The sequence below is a fragment of the Arachis ipaensis genome, chromosome B9, assembly GCF_059453495.1.
Source record: "Arachis ipaensis isolate K30076 ecotype BB chromosome B9, ASM5945349v1, whole genome shotgun sequence".
Lineage (NCBI taxonomy): Eukaryota > Viridiplantae > Streptophyta > Magnoliopsida > Fabales > Fabaceae > Arachis > Arachis ipaensis.
Genome location: NC_142444.1, coordinates 116,901,774 through 116,907,414, shown reverse-complemented (window position 1 = coordinate 116,907,414; position 5,641 = coordinate 116,901,774). Strand labels below are relative to the sequence as shown.

Below are 5,641 nucleotides of genomic sequence, written 5' to 3'. Positions count from 1 at the left end.
AGTAACTAGATCCTACTAAAAACATACTAAAAACAATGCCAAAAAGCGTATAAATTATCCGCTCATCACAACACCAAACTTAAATTGTTTCTTGTCCCCAAGCAACTGAAAATCAATTAGGATAAAAAGAAGAGAATATACTATAAATTCCAAACTATCAATGAAACATAGCTTCAATCATATGAGCGGGACTTATAGCTTTTTGCCTCTTGAATAGTTTTGACATCTCACTCTATCCATTGAGGTTCAGAATGATTGGCATCTATAGGAACTCAGGGTTCAGATAGTGTTATTGATTCTCCTAGTTCAGTATGAAGATTCTTGAACACAGCTTCTTTATGAGTCTTGGCCGTGGCCCTAAGCACTTTGTTTTCCAGTATTACCACCGGATACATAAATGCCACAGACACATAATTGGGTGAACCTTTTCAGATTGTGACTCAGCTTTGCTAAAGTCCCCAATTAGAGGTGTCCAGGGTTCTTAAGCACACTCTTCTTTTGCTTTGGACCTTGACTTTAACCGCTCAGTCTCAAGTTTTCACTTGACACCTTCACGCCACAAGCACATGGTTAGGGACAGCTTAGTTTAGCCGCTTAGGCCAAGATTTTATTCCTTTAGGCCCTCCTATCCACTGATGCTCAAAGCCTTGGGATCCTTTTTATTTGCCCTTACCTTTTGGTTTTAAGGGTTATTGGCTTTTTGCTCTTGCCTTTTGGTTTTAAGAGCTTTTGGCTTTTTCTGCTTGCTTTTTCTTTTTCTTTCTATTTTTTTTCGCCTATTTTTTTTTTCTGCAAGCTTTGTTCTTTGCTGCTTTTTCTTGCTTCAAGAATCATTTTTATGATTTTTTAGATTATCAAATAACATGTCTCCTAGTCATCATTCTTTCAAGAGCCAACATATTTAACATTCTTAAACAACAACTTCAAAAGACATATGCACTGTTCAAGCATACATTCAGAACACAAGAAGCATTGTCACCACATCAATATAATTAAACTAAGTTCAAGGATAAATTCGAAACTCATGTACTTCTTGTTCTTTTGAATTAAAACATTTTTTATTTAAGAGAGGTGATGGATTCATAGGACATTCATAACTTTTAAGACATAGTTACTAACTACTAATGATCATGTAATGAAGACACAAACATAGATAAGCACATAACATAGAAAACGAAAAACAGAGAAAGCAAGAACAAGGAATGAATCCACCTTAGTGATGGTGGCGTTTCCTTCTTGAGGAACCAATGATGTCCTTGAGCTCTTCTATGTCTCTTCCTTGTCTTTGTTGCTCCTCCCTCATTGCTTTTTGATCTTCTCTAATTTCATGAAGCATGATGGAGTGCTCTTGATGTTCCACCCTTAGTTGTCCCATATTGGAACTCAATTCTCCTAGGGAGGTGTTGATTTGCTCCCAATAGTTTTGTGGAGGAAAGTGCATTTGAGGCATCTCCGGGATCTCATGGTGATGAGCTTCATACGCCTCTTGAGCTCCATGAGTGGGCTCTCTTGCTTGCTCCATCTTTTTCTTAGTGATGGGCTTGTCCTCTTTAATGAGGATATCTCCCTCTATGTCAATCCCAGCCGAATTGCATAGGTGGCAAATGAGGTGAGGAAAGGCTAACCTTGCCATAGTGGAGGACTTGTCAGCCACCTTGTAGAGTTCTTGAGGTATAATCTCATGAACTTCCACCTCTTCTCCAATCATGATGCTATGGATCATGATGGCCCGGTCTATAGTAACTTCAGACCGGTTGCTAGTGGGAATGATTGAGCATTGAATGAACTCCAACCATCCTCTAGCTATAGGCTTGAGGTCCAATCTTCTTAGTTGAACCAGCTTGCCTTTGGAGTCAATCTTCCATTGAGCTCCTTCCACGCATATGTCCATAAGGACTTGGTCCAACCTTTGATTAAAGTTGACCCTTCTAGTGTAGGGGCGTTCATCTCCTTGCATCATGGGCAAGTTAAATGCCAACCTCACATTCTCCGGACTAAAATCTAAGTATTTCCCCCGAACCATTGTAACATAGTTCTTTGGATCCGGGTTCTTACTTTGATCATGGTTCTTGGTGATCCATGCATTAGCATAGAACTCTTGAACCATTAGGATGCCGACTTGTTGGATGGGATTTGTTAGAACTTCCCAACCTCTTCTTTGAATTTCATGTCGGATCTCCGGATACTCATTTCTTTTGAGTTTGAAAGGGACCTCAGGGATCACCTTCTTCTTGGCCACAACATCATAGAAGTGGTCTTGATGGGCTTTGGAGATGAACCTTTCCATCTCCCATGACTCGGATGTGGAAGCTTTTGTCTTCCCTTTCCCCTTTCTAGAGGATTCTCTGGTCTTAGGTGCCATCAATGGTAATGGAAAAACAAAAAGCTTATGCTTTTACCACACCAAACTTAGAATTTTGCTCGCCCTCGGGCAATAAAAGAAAGAATAGATGAAGAAGAAGAAGAAATGGAGGAGAGGGAGAGTGTGAAGTGTTTCGGCCAAGAAGGGTGTAAAGGGGTGTGTTGTGTGAATTTGATGAAGAATGGTGGGCTTTATATAGGGAAGGGAGGGGGGAAGTTTTCGGCCATATGGGTGGGTTTGGGTGGGAAATTGGTTTTGAATTTTGAAGGTAGGTGGAGTTTATGAGGTAGGTTTATGGGGAAGGGCGGATGGATGTGAGTGGGGAAGAGGTGATGGGGAAGAGAGATTGAGGTGATTGGTGAAGGGTTTTTGGGGAAGAGTGTTTATGGGGTTGTGTGAAAGAGAGTGGTGAGAAGAAGTGAGTGGAGGTAGGTGGGGATCCTGTGGGGTCCACAGATCCTGAGATGATCCTGTGGGGTCCACAGATCCTGAGATGATCCTGTGGGGTCCACAGATCTTGAGGTGTCAAGGCATTTACATCCCTGCACCAATTTAGGCATGTAAAATGCCCTTGCACACAACTCTGGGCGTTCAGCGCCAGGTTGGTGCCCATTTTGGGCGTTCAACGCCCATTTACTTGCCATTTCTGGCGTTGAACGCCAAAACCATGCTTGTTCTGGGCGTTCAGCGCCAGGATGCTGCCCATTTTGGGCGTTCAGCGCCAGAACCATGCTCTGTTCTGGCGTTGAACGCCAGGCAGATGCTTCCTCCAGGGTGTGATTTTTCTTCTGCTGTTTTTGATTCCGTTTTCAATTTTTATATTTATTTTGTGACTCCACATGATCATAAACCTATAAAGACATATAACTAAGAAAAATATTGTTAGATAAATAAAAATTGGGTTGCCTCCCAACAAGCGCTTTTTTAATGTCAATAGCTTGACAGTGGGCTCTCATGGAGCCTCACAGATGTTCAGAGCATTGTTGAGACCCTCCAACACCAAACTTAGAGTTTGGATATGGGAGTTCAACACCAAACTTAGAGTTTGGTTGTGGCCTCCTAACACCAAACTTAGAGTTTGACTGTGGGGGCTTTGTTTGACTCTGCTTTGAGAGAAGCTTTTTCTGCTTCCTCTCCATGGATGCAGAGAGAGATCCTTGAGTTGTAAACACAAGGTTGTCCTTATTTAATTGAAGGATCAATTCTCCTCTGTTCACATCAATCACAGCTCTTGCTGTGGCCAGGAAAGGTCTTCCTAGGATGATGGATTCATCCTCTTCCTTTCCAGTATCCAGGATTATGAAATCAGCAGGGATGTAAAGGCCTTCAACCTTTACTAACACGTCCTCTACTTGTCCATAAGCCTGTTTTCTTGAATTGTCTGCCATCTCTAATGAGATTTTAGCAGCTTGCACCCCATTGATTCCCAGTTTCTCTATTACAGAGAGGGGCATGAGGTTTATTCCTGAACCAAGGTCACATAGAGCCTTAAAGATCATGGTGCCTATGGTACAAGGTATTATGAACTTTTCAGGATCCTGTTTCTTCTGAGGCAATGTCAGTTGATCCAGATCACTTAGTTCATTGGTGAACAAGGGAGGTTCATCTTCCCAAGTCTCAATACCAAATAATTTGGCATTCAGCTTCATGATTGCACCAAGAAACTTGGCAGTTTGCTCTTCAGTAACATCCTTATTCTCTTCAGAAGAGGAATACTCATCAGAGCTCATGAAGGGCATAAGGAGGTTTAATAGAATCTCTATGGTCTCTAGATGAGCCTCAGAGTCCTTTGGTTCCTCAGAGGGAAGCTTCTTATTGACCACTGGACGTCCCAGGAGGTCTTCCTCCTTGGGATTCACATCCTCCTCTCCCTCATTGGGTTCGGCCATTTTGGTTATGTCAATGGCCTTGCACTCTCCTTTTGGATTCTCTTCTGTATTGCTTGGGAGAGTACTAGGAGGGATTTCAGTGATTCTTTTACTCAGCTGGCCCACTTGTGCTTCCAAATTTCTAATGGAAGACCTTGTTTCATTCATGAAACTCACAGTGGCCTTAGATAGATCAGAGACTAAGTTTGCTAAGCTAGATGGATTCTGCTCAGAATTCTCTGTCTGTTGCTGAGTGGATGATGGAAAAGACTTGCTATTGCTAAATCTGTTTCTTCCACCATTATTAAAGCCTTGTTGAGGCTTTTGATCCTTCCATGAGAAATTTGGATGATTTCTCCATGATGAATTATAGGTGTTTCCATAAGGTTCACCCATGTAATTTACCTCTGCTATTGCAGGGTTTTCAGGATCATAAGCTTCTTCTTCAGAAGATGCCTCTTGAGTACTGTTGGATGCAGCTTGCATTCCATTCAGACTCTGAGAAATCATATTGACTTGCTGAGTCAATATTTTGTTCTGAGCCAATATGGCATTCAGAGTATCAACTTCAAGAACTCCCTTCTTTATAGGCGTCCTATTACTCACAGGATTCCTCTCAGAAGTGTACATGAACTAGTTATTAGCAACCATGTCAATGAGTTCTTGAGCTTCTGCAGGCGTTTTCTTTAGGTGAATGGATCCACCTGCAGAGGTATCCAATGACATCTTTGATAGCTCAGATAAACCATCATAGAATATATCCAGGATGGTCCATTCTGAAAGCATGTCAGTAGGACACTTTTTGGTCAGTCCTTTGTATCTCTCCTAGGCTTCATAGAGGGATTCACCTTCTTTCTGTTTGAAGGTTTGAACATCCACTCTAAGCTTGCTCAGCTTTTGAGGAGGAAAGAACTTGGCTAAGAAAGCCGTGACCAGCTTATCCCAAGAGTTCAGGCTGTCTTTAGGTTGAGAGTCCAACCATATTCTAGCTCTGTCTCTTACAGCAAACGGGAAAAGCATGAGTCTGTAGACTTCAGGATCTACTCCATTAGTCTTAACAGTATCACATATCTGCAAGAATTCAGTTAAGAACTGAAAAGGGTCTTCAGATGGAAGTCCATGAAACTTGTAGTTCTGCTGCATCAGAGAAACTAATTGAGGTTTCAGCTCAAAGTTGTTTGCTCCAATGGCAGGAATGGAGATGCTTCTTCTATGTAAATTGGAATTAGGTGCAGTAAAGTCACCAAGCATCCTCCTTGCATTATTATTATTTTCGGCTGCCATCTCCTCTTCTCGTTTGAAAATTCCTAACAGGTGCTTACTGGTTTGTTGTAATTCAGAGTCCTTTCAGGTTCTGGATCTGCTTCAACAAGAATATTCTTGTCTTTGCTCCTGCTCATATGAAAAAGAG

The 5,641-nt window shown here is 41.8% G+C and overlaps 1 non-coding gene across 1 annotated transcript; it reads left to right on the top strand.

Annotated features, from left to right (window-relative positions):
• Positions 1–5,010: 5,010 nt before the first annotated feature.
• LOC148546038 (small nucleolar RNA R71) lies at positions 5,011–5,118 on the top strand. The gene has a single exon (XR_015900375.1). It is a non-coding gene; the product is annotated as a small nucleolar RNA R71 (small nucleolar RNA).
• The last annotated feature ends 523 nt before the right edge of the window (positions 5,119–5,641 follow it).